Source organism: Meleagris gallopavo, chromosome 2, assembly GCF_000146605.3.
Source record: "Meleagris gallopavo isolate NT-WF06-2002-E0010 breed Aviagen turkey brand Nicholas breeding stock chromosome 2, Turkey_5.1, whole genome shotgun sequence".
Classification (NCBI taxonomy): domain Eukaryota; kingdom Metazoa; phylum Chordata; class Aves; order Galliformes; family Phasianidae; genus Meleagris; species Meleagris gallopavo.
In genome coordinates, this window is record NC_015012.2 from 79,098,425 (window position 1) to 79,114,062 (window position 15,638).

At 37.2% G+C, this 15,638-nt stretch overlaps 1 long non-coding RNA gene across 1 annotated transcript in view; it reads right to left on the minus strand.

Annotated features, from left to right (window-relative positions):
* Positions 1-14,922, minus strand: part of LOC104909914 — a 25,040-nt gene extending 10,118 nt beyond the window's left edge. The window contains exon 1 of the long non-coding RNA XR_792681.2: positions 14,733-14,922. This is a non-coding gene — a long non-coding RNA (uncharacterized LOC104909914). The remainder of the gene's footprint in view (positions 1-14,732) is intronic.
* Between the last annotated feature and the right edge of the window lie 716 nt (positions 14,923-15,638).

A 15,638-nucleotide genomic window follows, 5' to 3' on the forward strand; every position in this document is an offset into this window, starting at 1 on the left:
AAACCCCAAGAAGTAAATTCTCAGCTGGTATTGTTTAGTACAAGCTGTCACTACCACTTTCTTTTATTAGTTATTTTCTATTTTTCCTTGCCTGATTGAATACCAGGTGGGCAAATATCCAGTAACAAACTGCATAAGTGAATAATCCTTGAATACCTCAATCTCAGAGAAGTAATTTATTCTCACTAGCAGATGTTTACGAACAGTAAAACTTAATCTGAACAACTGGATCCAAACCCAAAAAAAGCCAAAAAATACCAACATGTCGAGTGGCAAAAAATTATAGCCTTTCCTAAAATTTTTCCCAGATACAATCACTGTTCAAACTTACCATTTTTGTCAAGTGAATTTACCTAATTCTAATTTAACAGCCACTCATATGTTTCTGCTGTGGCTGGTTGACATGATATGGCTGGTTGCCTAAAACAACTAACAGAAATAAAAATAACTTCAAGTAAAATATTTTTTTTCCTGCTAAGCTAAGCACCATATGAGCTATGGGTGAATTTTCTTTCAGTAAAGCTAACATAGTAATTTTCATACACATTTCATTTTTCATTCACATGCAAGAGACTTGTTTAATGAGCTGCCCAAGATGTAGCATCTTTGCTTAGAAGAAAATTAGGCCACCTTTTATAACAAGATGAAGGCCTGTTGAATTCGTTGGTGTATATTTTAATTTATGGCCATCACGAAACCATTTCACATACTTATCCTTCTATGGGCTAGCGTTCCAGCCCCTGTGCCAATATTATTATTGGTACAAATGAGCAAGGATGACTCACTGTGGAGGCCGAGAATCCAGGAAAGTGCCAGCCTTTCCATGTTACTCAGCTAAGAACCAAAGACCAAGGAGTTTGGGCTAGGCATTGATCCTCCATGAACCGAAGATGAAGGATGTCTGGGAGCTGGGCAGCAGAATTGATCAGTCAAGTTAAATACAAGCAGGTTGTTTCTGAGAGGATGAGCGAAGTACATGGGTAAGACTGCTTCCAGGTAAGGAGGAAGCTGCTTCCTAGAGAAAGTTGTGATCAAGGGTTTTAACCATTTGATTGATTAAATTTGATTAGATTGTTTTCTGCACTGTCTTTAAGTGCTAGCCAAAAGTCATTTAGTTTCGTCTTTTTCAGATCAAACGGAACACTGTGAGAGGTAGAATGTCTCACGGTTTGGGACTAAAGTCTGCTTTTGTCTATCCTCTCTGGGAATAAGAAAAATTTGCATCTGATTTTGACAGTGAGCTCTGCCTAAAGAATATGCATAAAGATTGCTGTTTCATCAGTGTTCTCAAAGCAGATAAATGAGCATTTTCTTCACTGCAGCAAATTTGGTCTCACACAGGGATAAAAGGAGTGTGGTGGACATTCCCTGTAGGACACACATTCAGCTTTGCAGTGACATAATCATTAATCTCAGCCCACCTCTCATACCTGGTGAGTTATTCAGAAAAAGAATACATAGGCATTCACTGCACAGGACTAAAACTTGTTTTCTCTGTAGGAAGCTAAAATGACCAGTAATGCTGTACCTGCATATTCCAAACACAACCATCCTCCCATCCCCTCCAAGAAGGTACCAGAAATTCCTTCTTTTCCTCATTCTCAATAACATTTTGGATGACAGATTCTGATAAGACTGGCACTTTAGGGAGGCTCTGTAGAAGACTCCTTCCTTAAGTCTTTTCTTGTTGATATTTCAGAAGAGACAGTTAAGGAGTACTCTCACATATGAGCAACTCCCTAAAATAAGGCCAAGCCAGCAGAAACTATTATTAAATTAACCTCATCTCTCTCTGTGGAGCCCTTCACTCTGACCAGCTGAGTGCATTTCATTTCTATTATATTAGAACCCACTGTAAAGAATTATGTTAGTGTGATTTCATTTTTTCAACAAACCTACTCACCATCTGCATTTGGCAAAACTCATTGACATCAGTCTTTGTTGCTTAGCAATAAATACTTGTGCTGTCTCCAGTTACAAAGAGTGTTCATTACTTTGTCATCGAGACATTTTACATAGCCTTTAAGGCCTCAGAAATCATTTATGCTGGCCTTATTGGAAGAGAAGAGTGAGAGCTGAAGAAACAATGTGTGGAATGAAAGGAAAAGTACAACAATCTTGAACAGGTGTTGGATATATATGGCAAAGAACCTGTAGCAGATTCACAAGCTCAGTACAGAGGAAAGAAATACCTAAAGGAAATCAATGCAATACTATTACTATAAAATATTAAAGTAGTTTTAGAGGTTGCCAAACATCAATAATCTTAACACTACCAAAGTGTACGTTTTGTAGTGGCATTGATGATTACATTGCATCCATGTGTGCTAATCAAGATATATTTATTCTACAAGAATATCTAACATGAAAATGTGCTTTGTGTTTATATTCTGTGTCAGCATGTTATCAAGTATTCCAATTTGAACAAAATACCTACAAATTTCAATAGAGCTCTGTGATAATTATCTTGTTACTCATAACTTCAGAACTATTTGAATTTGACAATAAATGTTATTAGCCCAGAATTGAACTGTGTCAAAACCTCGAAGGAAAGTTTTTGTTTATAGAAAGATAGGAGAAGTGATGAAGTTGCAAAATTATAATTGCAGTGTTTATTTAGCAGTTGCTCTGGCCCAATTTTGTTACATATCTAAATCTAAGATATTAACCTTTCACACTCAGATGAGAGAAAGTCAGACTAGAAAGTTCTGATAAGGCAAAAAGAAAACTGAAAATGAAGTGGGTCACTTGCTGTAGAGCATGTTCTATTTAATAGATGAACAAGTTAATGAATATGACAATGAGTCATCTGAAGTCAGAAAACAGCATACTGTTAGAATGTCAGATGATTTATAAACTTCTTAGTTCTTGCTTGTAATTGTGGACACATTATGCTAAAAACAAAGCAGCAAAAATAAGCAAAATTCAGAATATGAGATGAAAAATCTGTCATGGACAGTGTGTCCACTGCAAGGTGCTACAAATGTATTTTTCATGTATTCATGGAAATTCATGTATTTTCCAGCAAGTTATAAGGAAAACTTCCCAAAATTGAACTTCATTTCGGCACTGAATTTGGATCAGAAAATTCTCCTTTTGTTTTAAAGGTCATGACTTTGATCCTTATCTACCAATATAATATTTTATTTTCATTGTTCAGCAAAATGATAATTATAGTAGACATGAACTACAAGCCAGGTATGTAGATTTAGGGTACTGGTGAATTACAGTGACACACAACTGTTGTGCAGCCTTCAAGACTAGAAGGAGGGATTTAGGGAAGTGAACATTGTTACAGAAGCCAGATTCTTTTAAAATATGCAGGAGACTGAGAAGAAAATGGGCTTATTCCATATTAGCTATAAAGTTTAATTCAAGTTCCCCACCTGGAAGGCACAATGTTACTATGTCAAGGCAGTATTGACCTGAATTGCCTTGGGAGGTGCAAAATCATGAAGCCCAGGCACCCTGACACAGAAATCTTCAAACTGCTGCTCCTGCTCACCACAATTTTCTTCAGGAATCTGTAATGCAGAAGTGCATTGTGTTGCATGACCATGCTCAGTGTGCTAAGAAGCAGGGAATTTTTACAGCATTCAGCTCAACCATATGTAGCCATTAAGTGCTGCAAACTTGAAAGTCTGACCCTCAACCCTTTTGGAAATATCTCCTATTAAATGCAACACACCGCTGAAATACAAAGTGAAACGTTGTTCAGCTGTGCTGAAACAACAAGAGAAAACTTTCTTCAATGTGAAGGAGAAAAAATGTTAAAGCAACAAGACAGAAGGGAAAAAAGCACTAATCAAAAAGTCACATTTAGGGGAAAAAATGTAGAATTTTGAAAGATGATAGGTGACATTACAAGGAGTCAGAGGCTAAGAAAAACAAGAAACCTAAGGTTCCTCTTTTGGCAAGGCTTCAGTATTCAAGAGCATCAGTAAACCTTTCCCCAAGTAAAATGCTGACTTTTCTAAAAGTGCTGTCAAGGTAAGAAAACCAGTGTATTCTCAGTGAATGATGGGTTAGGATCTGTGCTTCCAACAAATCTGAGATCAAACTGACTGACCAGTCATGCTCACATAAGTTTGGAAGAAGTCTACTCCACAACTGATTATACAAGAGCTGCTCTGAAAGTAATGCCCCTACTTTATTTGTTTTACCCATGATGTCAGAGGCAGATGTTGATGATATGGCAGTAGAAGTTGAACATTCCTGCCAGTGTTCTCTAAGTTTTGTTTCTGTGCAACAGATGGCAGCAGTGAGGCAGTCTGACAAAGCAGCATCTATCATGGGAGTTCAGACGAAGCAAAAGTGTGTCATTGAATTCCTCCATGCAGAAACAATTGCACCCACTGCCATTCACTGACACTTGCTGAATGTTTATGGAGACCAAACAGTGGATGTGAGCTCAGTGAGGTGGAGGGGGTGGTGCATTTCAGCAGTGGTGACAGTGATGTAAAATACAAGCTATGTTCTAGATGGTCATGAACAGCTATCACACCACAAAACAAAGAGAACCTTGATCACGTAATCCATGCAAATTGGCTGATGGTGGCAACCATGTTAAAAAACAGTGTTTTGCAGCTGAGAATTTTCTCTATCAAATGTTATTCTTATGCTCTCTGTATCTGTAGTAGTTTCCATGGAAATAAACAGGAAGTATTACTTTCAGCACAACCTATGTTTTGATATTTCCTCTTCCTCCTTCACTGTTTACCCCTTCTCTCTGGGACAAGTTTTTCTTTTTGGCTGTTTCCAGTTACTTTTTCACTACTTTTCCATCACACAGGAAGGCTCAAAAGACCAGCAACATTGAACACTCTTTTGTGGAAGAAATAAACCCCATGTTAAATTTGGAATCTCACATTACTTAGACAGTTCTGAAATCACACAGAAAAGTACCATTCCACTCTACCTGAGTTGGACCAAAAACTCCTTTTTGTTTTTGTTTTTTTTTTTCCCAGTTCAACAGACTGAGAAAGATCCAACAGGATAATCTGGTGGTCTGATCTGAATTTCAAAGTTGCAAATGAGATTAATGAATGGAAAATCCACATTTGCAGCAGTACCTTTTCTTCACTGGGGTTCCTCAGTGCCAATTCGGAGCATTAGGGAGCAGTAAAAGGATTATACTGCAATATACTGCTGCTACCATGCACTTTCAGCTGACTATTCATGAGGCAACTTGGTAACAACAGCAAGTTGGTTCTTGAACCATCTCTTTTGGCCCTAAGCTCAGTAGGCTCACCACTTAGCTTCTCATTTTTGCCTGAAGCAAGCACTGGGTAGCAGGATGCTGCATTTGTTCATTTTGCATCAAGCTAAAGGCAAGAAAACATCAAGAGGGATCTTTACACACAAGTTATGCCATTAAGAAACTGCACCTATAGCTTTCTTATATTTCTAAAAGATAAAGCAAGAATTATGCAGCACTCAGCAGTCTGAGTCAGTGAAATCAGGAGACGGTAGTAATAACACCAAATCAGACACCACAAAGCTAAATTAAAAGGGGCTAGAGGGAAAGTGGAGTTGAATATCTATAATTCCCTGACTATTTCTTTTCCTTTACATATTTAAATTAATAATACTGCAGTGGTCCACAGGACCAGGTACAGCAACAGAGCTGCAGCAACAAAAGGACTGTGTGCCTCATATTTTGCCCCTGCTAGAGGCAAAGCTCCTTTTCAAGAGTTTATTTCCTTCTTGAGGGATTCTTCTATACTTTTAATCAACAAAGGGAATCAATGACTCACTGCTTGCCAATACCACTCACACTGTATTTGTTCATTTTCCTAGAGCTGAAATGCTTGGAATAAAAGTAAATGGCTGTTCTCATCACTTCCTGTTCTGATCTTGAAAAGAAGTATTTCAGGGATTTAATTTGTCATTCTTGACCTTCCCAGTTGCTCTCTGTTTATTGGTGGGACAGTCCTGTGACAGGAAATGATCCTGTCATATAAGCTGTAGTGTGCTGAAGTCTTTTTCCAGTTAAGCAGAGACACAAGGGCTAACTTCCGATTTATTTATGTTGCTTTGTAATAAAATTCCAAATGCTAAACATAATACAGAACTTAGAATAAGCCCAACCTTTTATGCGATTTAAACACAGTAATCTGCTTTGTAAATGTGCTTGAAACTATACTGTTTGTCATGTGATTCATGACATGTCCACAGCTTGGATTGAACTAGTGTCTGCTTACTTATTTTATAGATTAAAATTTGCACTATGGAAGCACTTGGGTGGCAGTTATGAAGGAGACAACATTAGGGACAATGTATGGACTTACTGCCTTAGTTCTGAAGAGAGAGAAACACCTTTAAGCTAATAGTTCACTATCTCAAAATGTCAGTGGGTTAATGGAAAACACTGTATGTACGTCATTAGTGTTGTTATCACTGAAGTTCAAATTTCACATATAAAACTGTGCACCAACTCACTGTTAATCACCATAACATTCAACCCCATGTATCTTAGTTTAGATAGCACATATTCATCCTGTACGTGGAAAATATGGTCTAATTAGTTTTTTTCTAAGAGAGATGTAAGATATGCCAACAAAGTACAATGCTTGCATTTATTGTATAAAATATTATGTAATTAGATAACTCCTGAGAGAGAATAGCTTGGAGAAAAAGACTTGGAGAAATGACTAAGAAAGTCACAGGTTCTGATTTCTTCAGTGTATAATTTTATTAGGACATAGTTGGTATGTCTCTTCTCTTTTCTCTGTACATTAGTCAAACTATGTGGAAAACTGGTTAAAAACAAACAGGGCTCTTGAATTTGTCCAACTAAGAGATAAAGAGTGCTAGTTAAACACATCCAAGTGTGACTCTGAAAGCAGTCTCTCTGTTCTTTCTAGCAGTTCCTTCATCATCAGAACTAAAGCTATGAAAAAATAATGCACAACATCAATGGCTTTTGTTTTTAAAATACCCATTAATAGTTACAGCTCTAACAATGCTGAACATTTCAAAGCCAAATGCAGTGGAGCAGCACTAACAGTTTACTCCTTTCACCACCATCATTAACAGGTCAAGGATGAAGAGAAGGGAAAAGCTTTAGTTTTGGAAGTAAGTGGAAGCAGAGGTTCTATTCGTGTCCTGCATGCCTGACACGCTGAATTTTTGCTAAGGTTGCAACTGAAGAAGAGGACCTGTTTTGGGGGATGGATGTGACAGTGATGAAAAGGAAATGGAACACGTAAGAGAAAAGGAAAGATAAACTTGACAGGCAGAGTGGGACATGTTTGCCAGTTTAACAACATCTGCCACAGCCAATGAGCATCAGCTGGCCAATATGACAGAAACTTCTTCAGCAGCATCTCAGCTCAAATCATTCATTACCAGTACAGCTGCTGAGATGCATGAGCACGCCAAGCATGTCAGCTTTGACAGGATTTTACCGGAAGGTTTCCTTTTAACTTTTAATCTAAAGTGGTAGAGTTTTGTGAATTTTTCATGACATTGTGTCTAAATCTGCCCCTCCCCATGTTGACAGGCCTCCCAGTGTGCCCTCCAAACCATCTCTTTGCATCCTACTTGTGTTCCTGCCTTCCTTTCATCTGTCCAGAACTTATTGCTAGAACTGCTTATTCATCTTTGTATGTCAGATGTCTATATCTTTCATGCAACTTTTTCCTGCAGTTCACTTCTGTAAAAGGCCTATAGTTCTAATAAATAAAGGAGATTTTTATCATTTTTAACTCTAATTTTTTTTTACTTTTTTTTTTTAATAATCCTACCTGTAAGCTTCCATCAAAATGGAAGTAAGTAAGCAACAAAAATAACTGCTTAATCAAAACGAGCACATTTTGATTTACAAGACCAGACAAGTGATCAGAAGCTATATTACAGTTTCCAACAACCAATGTTAGACAAATTACTTAATGACATCTTGTTTCTAGGAATATACAAATTTTATTGCATTAATGGAGGATTTTCACCTTGACTTCATGAATAAGCTGAAATAGACACAAGGACATCTCAGAATAATAATTATCAAATGTAGTGGCTTGAAATTCACTTGCCACCTGCTGCGATATGCCCAGTGATATTAAATTCAGAATTAAGATGCATGCCTGTGGGATTCCTTAGCAAGGAAAGAATATTTTCCTTCTTTGAATGTTAAAATATTTTTGTGGTATGAAGTTGAAAATTTGCGGTACAAAAAAATCCCAAGAAAATAATTGACTCAGTGAATAATTTATTGAATTTACTGAAAATATTGACCTAGATTTAATGTTTCCACATTCAGAACATGGAAAATGAGTTAAAATGGCACGCTGAGTTAGCCTAGAGTGAGTCTGTTGTGACATGATTAATTTACAAGAATGAGGTGTTATGCAAGAAAAGCCGTTTAGTCATTAAACACCGTGCTTGGGTTATACTGACTTTCACAGTATAAAGAAAATATCACCTGTGATCAGATCCTGCCAACTATTAGTGAAGTCAAAAGTTGTCAAAAAAGAAAAGTAGGAGTGATTGACAGGCTCACGAGTGGATGAGGGCTGCAGTTCTAACTCTGCTTTTTCTCCACCACCTCTGAGCAGATCCCATACCTGGCCCCAGCAGTCCTGGAATCTGGTTTTTGCAATGTCTTCTGTATTCAAATTGTGGATGCCATTTGAGAGTCTGATGCACTGAAGTTTAAAATGCGTTTAACTTACTGCTAGCCTACTTCTCAGAAGACTGGCTGCCAGACCTGCTTATGCTTTTGACAAAAGAGCATTCAACAGCACAGAAAGATCTGAACAGAAAATGTCATTGAGTATCCAGTTAAAGCTGGAAATGGACAACTGAGCTGTTAAGTAGCACAGAAAGAATATCAAAGCAAAACTATACTGAGATTCACTGTGTAAACTGATGCTTCTTTTTTTTTCCCCACCAGAAACCCTCTTAAGTGGACAGCAAATAGCCAAGCTGACATAGTTTCCAGCCTTCCAAAGAAATATAATGTCATGCAGAGTACACAGTTTCCAGACTAGAGATTCACTGCATCTGTATGCATCTTACTGTGCAGACATACCCTTCCTAAGCAGAAAGCTTTTTGCCCTGGCTGATTTACATGGATCAGGCAGCTCTTAGGAATATACAGCATTCATTGAGCCAGCTTTCCTTGGCCCAGCGCAGCATCACTAAACATGACTGCTGGCAAATATCACCACAGAAAGAAGATACTTGTTGCAATCTGCCATCTGGTAGGTAGTTTTAACAAATATTATTTTATAAAAATATTCTCTGCAGGAATAAGTTCACAATGGACACATTATTTTCAAGACAAGGGAAAATTATGTCAGCAAATGTTGGCTACAAAGGAATGCCCCGTAGAGCATGGGGGATTAGAAGATGAGTTGTGGCACTCATGAAAGGAAGTGTTTAAGTGAAAGAAGTCAAAGAAAGGCAGATAGCACAAAAATGGTGGAGGAAACAGAGAGGACCTCCAAGATGATGGGAAGCAGGGCTTAGATGCTTGCTGAAAAGGGATACCTGTTGTGTAATTCAGACTACAGTATCACTCTTCCCAGACATGCTCCATATTGCTGTTTGTAACTGTGAAATCTGGAAGTGGACAAGGAGGAGCAACTCTGCATGTACTGGTAGCTTCAAAATGATAATGGTTTAAAGAGAATGGGAAGGTGGTAGAAAGGATTATGAATTATAAGAGGAGCATAGAAAAGGCATTTTCATGTTTGTTTCATAGAAAAGTGCCCAGGAGTGGGAAGAAATATTTGGAAATCCCCTAGTGTCAGCCAGTTCCCACTGTATCTCCCCAAGCAGTCGTGTACAGTGCCTTTAACTCCTACAATAGCAGTTCCCTTTCATGGAAATGATATCAGGGGATTCAGGGAGGTGTGTAATTTGCAAATGCAGACAGCCAGTTATAGCTATCTGCTAGATGTTACTGTTACAGAGACAGGCATCTGAGGTCTCTTCAGAGGTAATGGAGGGAATGAATCAGATCAACTCCTAGTCTCTGCCTCAGGGTGCATTGAACTGCGCACTAGACTCATTGGCTTTGTAGAAACTGAGGTTCTCCTGTACCCCAAAACTGCTGCTGCTGTGTGAGCCAAGTTGTAATGCTTACAAGATTTCAGGAATGGCAGAGGAACCTATCGCTGACCACCAGCTACTGAGTCTCTTTTGGAAAGCATATAATCTTTATTTCACAGGTGACAAGCAGAGAAAGAATTGACTTGAAAATTACAGCAGTTGTGCAATTTCTTCAAGTTGACATAAATCAAGGAAAGACCACTTAAAGTAACAAACTCCTTACACTAGTACATTATCGGAGCTAAGAAATATTGAAACTGGGAAGATTGAGAAATGTTTGGATATGATGTAATCACAGTTTTCAGCTATAAGCATGCAAGCATGCACTTTCAGAATGAAGCAGATGCTTCTAATTATCTGCAATAAGGAGAAGACAGGACATTTGAAAATGTAGCTGGCATCAGGTGGCTGTCAGAAGACTCCTGGGTAGGAAAGAAAAGCGTACAAAGCATACAAAGCATACATTTTACTCTCTTAGCATGTTAACTTCAAGACACTCTACAAAAAGTACTACTCTGAAAAATTTATGTGTATTCAAAGACTGAAAGCAAAACAATCAAAATAGATATTTTACTGTAGAGTTTTTCTGTTGTTTTAACATGACAGGTGTCAATCTTTGCTCTTGAAATACTTTCCTTTGATGTTCTAAAACATTACTCAGATTTGAATAGGTTACTGCTTGCTCATATACTTTTTGTATGTGAACAAAGATTTGCACAGAAAGGCACAGTTTTCAAAATAAATGCATAGCATAGAAGAGTAAGCAGATAAATGTAGCCTTTTTATTCACCATTTATTAAGTACTGCCCCACATGCTGGAGCAATGTTTCTGAATGACTATGTGCTTAGCAGGATGATGGTGAGGAAGTCCAACCACGCATCTGCTGACTGGCAAATTCACATCCTGTCTCTTGTTACTCCTTAATCTATTGGAGCTCAGGCTGTCTGCACCCTCTGCTGCAGGCATGCCTATAGATTCTCATGAGACATATGAAGATGAAAAGAAACACAGACAATCTTATTCTGCTGTGAGCTGACTTGTGGTGTTACAGCCAGACTGCACCACTGTGCTTGCTTGGTAATTGCAAGCTTACATGACACATAAAGTTGTGTGGTATCATCAGATTACACAATGGTAAATGCAGACACACAAATTTTGCATAAAGATGCCATCACCAAGCCAGCACTGCATTCAGGATCTGTCCGCTGCCACCCATGCAGCCAGCCACTCTGACTATCAACAGCATCAACCAAAGGAGCCACCAAGGAATACACAGTTGTGAATTTCTTCACCTAATACAGAAGACTGTACTAAGAAGAGACTCTTTTCATCTGTTCAGTCTTGTTGCTTTTCTTTGTTTCTTATTGCTCGGAAGAAAAAGACTCACACCTGGTAGTAAACTGCAACTTACCTATCTGTGTATTTATTTTGCTTCATCTGGGACACCTTGGAATGCGCAGTGGTCAGTGAAACAAAAGCATAATTCTATTAGGCTGGCTTTTACCTAAGATGGGTAAATCTTGACTATAAATAACTCATTTCAGTTTTACTCTGCAAAAAGCACAGGAAAATTAAAACATTTTGCTAAAATTATTAGTAAAATATGAGCTTTTTGACAATTGAGATAGCGCTTTCCTGATAAAATAAATGTTACCATTAAAAATGGCTTCTTATCCATTGCTTTTAGATGTTGTTGCTAATTTATATGCAGTACATACTACAGCTTATCCACACTTTCAGAGACAACTTAAAAATCCTATAGGGAAATGCTCTTTTCTTGGCAGCTTGTTCAAAACCTCAAACTCTTATGACTGAAATTAGTTTGGAAAGCATTCCTTTCTGGCTATACATATTCAATGCATTACCCAAAATTCTGCCCATGTACAGGAGAGTTGAAATTGATCTAAGAAGGTATATTCTTCATTAAGCAAACCTCTTACTGTTTATTCCAAGTTAGGTAATTGTTCTTACTCTCAGTATTCTGCCAAGCTCCCTTACAATTTGACATTGGCCTCTACTGGCTAATTTGTGGTGGCCTGTAGAAGGAGAGGATAATGAATTCTAAATTGCACTTAGATGCATCATTTACTTCTTCTTCACGAACCACAGGAAACAGCTCAAAAATTATAGGGAATTAAGGGTATTTTGAGGTGCTAAATATCAGCTCTTCCTCCAAACACTGATCCATTAAAGGTAAGCCAATGAATGGTAAAAGTTTTTCTATTTGGATGAATAGACAGAAGTCTTAGTACTTATTATTAAGATTTCACTATTTAGTAAGAATGTCATTATGCAAATAAAGTGAGTCTAAGTCAGCAGGTTGCGTACATCATAAACAAGATCATTTGTCCTCATACATCCGCCTGAGGAAAAAGTTTAAATCAAGGAAACAAATCTGAAAGGATTAAAAATATGTAAAACTTACTGAAAAAATTTTGTAATAAGCCTCTTAAAATGCTTTATGTTATCTGAACTTCATTGAGAAACAACAGTTAGCACTGGTTACTACACTAGATTATGCATTCAAATGCCCGCCAGTATTACACACCAGCTCTGTGGGCCCCACACATCAGCCTCTTCTGCCTTACTGCTGTACAAAATACACATATTAATTTTTTTAAAGTTTTCTTTAAGTTTCTGTATCTTGAGAAGATTAAAACAACACAGTATCATGAAAAAATTATTACAAAATTAGAATACAATTAATGACATTTTAACTTAAATTTCATTAAAACTTAATTTAGTGTAGAATAATATCAGGAGTGCAAAAAGTAATCAGAGTTGAATTCATAAGCATTTAGAGTCATTTTAGATACCGTTTTAGAATATCTGAGGCATCTGCAAATAATACAGGACCTATGGGATACCTGGGTCCTTCTGAAGAAACACTTGGAGATAGGATGTATAAAATGATGTTAAATATCTTTTTGTTTAGCAAATTTGACATCTTCTTTCTATGAATGCCTTTGAAAAGGATCTGCAAATAAAACTCTTCTGTTCATATCTGATTTCTATTATGTTTTGTTTCTAAATAACTTATCAATATCATAGATTAGTAAAACAGTTGAAATACAAATATCAAAATTTTATTTTCAGAAGTAGCAGGAGTTGTATCAACTTCTGAAATTATACATAGAGTTATTGTACACTTTATATTCTTTAATAACAACTCTGCATATTAAATGAGGGTGGTGAACAATTCACTACATAAGTAAAGTTATTTTTAATCTCAGCTGAGTACTGTTCAAATCCATTGCCACATGACAATAAAAAATAAAGGCCAAGGGAGGATACAGCTTGGACTTCCCAACAAAAATGCCGGTAGTATGGAGACTGCAACAATATTATTCTTCCACAGCAAAACTAAAGTAAATTGAAAGAAGAAAGTAGTGACATTAATGACACCAGATACATATGCTATACAGATTAAGGGAACTTTCTGCTGTTGCTTGTGTTCTTTTGTTTTAAGTGACATCTTTATTATGTCCTAGGCAGATAAATATGTATAAAAAGCATCTCACAACAGTATTTCCTTGCATACTTTGAAGAATGTTAGCACTTCAAAGGTCATAACAATCCAGCATAAGTTTACTTCTATGGGTTATCATCATGGGTTATCAGCTTTTCGTTAAGCATTTATTAACAAATTGTTAAAACAAAAATAATAATTTATTCAGTCTAAATTGAGATGTTATTACGTATATAAATTTGGCCATTTAAGCCTATAACAAAACTAAGAAGTAAAGATTTGAATTTAGATTAGGATCTAGAGCAAGAAAAAGCAAATTTAAAGCTGGATGCTCAGGAGATTTCTTCTGTTTGGGGTACGAGTGGAACACAGGGCAAGTTGACAGAAAAGCAATCCTTGAACATGACATCTTGCTGCTCTGTTCAGTCAGTCAAGCCATGGTTTTGAGACCTTTTTTTCCACTTTCTGTTTGACCATTAGCTACTATTAACTTTCTGAATAAGATACATATATTCAGGTGGATAGAATATTTCTATTGTACTGGAGTCAGGGTAAGAAATACTAAATACTGTAAGTGGAGAACTAGGCTTTGTTGTCATAGAAAACTAAGACCTTAGCACATAGAACTGTCAAACTCACATAGTGCTAAATTCAAGATAAAAAAAAAAATCAAAACAAATAAACATACATACACAAAAATATTAAGAGTCTTCCAGAGCTTTCTAGATCACAGAGACTTACTTTTGACAGTGATGAGAAAAAAAAAATATTTTAAAGAAGATCTGAAGATATTAGAATGAATATTAGAAATTTAATTGACTTATAGTTGAAGACTAAAACACTGAGATGAAAATTTCCTTTATGACAGCAACCACCCATCACTTTTCTTCAAGAGAATCATATGTTCAATTCCGTTTGGAAAGAAAGACTGTTCAGGTGAGAAAGAACATCACAAGATCTCTAGCTGAACATTCTTATTGAACCACGGTTAGATTTGAGTTCTGGTCAGGTTGTGATTTGCCCATCTGGGTCTGGATAGAGACTTCTTAATCTCTCTGAACAACCGGCTCCACTGTTTAACTGTCTTCATGAGTTTCTCCTTACATGCAGTCTGAACTTCTTTTATATCAATATCTGCTCACAGTTTCTCAACTTTCTGCCATACACTGAGCAAAGAACCTGGCTTTATCCCACATATCAGCTCACCAGAGTAATAGGGATGGCTGTTGTGAGTGCAAACTGTTGGCTTGCATCAAGGTTTTCATCCACTGGAACTCCCAAGTCTTCCTCCATAGGGCTGCTCTCAGAGAGTTCTTCTCCCAGTCTGTACACATATGTTGGATTTCCTAAAAGTGTTACAAAATTTTAACCATTAACATCCCATATCACCCCTGTGACTTAGCCACTGCCAACATTCTACATGATGCAACGTAGCTATGACGTCGTGAGGGCCTGGTGCCTGCAGTTAGTAACAAATTGCTGTAGTCTCACTATTATTTTTACCCTGCAAACAAGAAGAAACAGCTATAATAATAATAATAGTAATTCCAAACTCTGTGACACTAGGGAAGAAAATTAAGTAGCTGTAACAATAATTTAAAGAAAAACGGCTTAAGTTGAAAGATAATTAAAAACAGCAGGTCCTGTCCACTGCCAGTTTTAAAGATTTGTGTGGTACTCACTGCTGAGATTGATGAGTTTGAAGCCTAAGATATGGAAGAAAAACAAATGCTTGCCTGTTTGACTGAGGATAATATTTCACAAACTGTGAGATTCACTTCTTTCTTTCCCTGAAATGGACCAAAGACTCTTCTGTGTTGCGTGCTTCAGTTAGACATGAGAACAAGACATGAATTGACTACCATCTAGTTGGTTCACTGTAGACTATGATACTCATTTTAACTGCCAGGGCAAGAGGAAATAGGCACAATCTGTTGCACGAGAGATAGCATCTGAGCATTAGGAAATACTTTTTCACTGTGAGAGTAACCAAATGTTCGCACAGTTTGTCAAGAGACATGGAGTCTTCTCCTTGGGGATTGTAAAAAGCCTCTTGGTCATGGACCTGAGAAACCCGTTATGGGTGATCCTGCTTGGACAGGGTTTGGAACA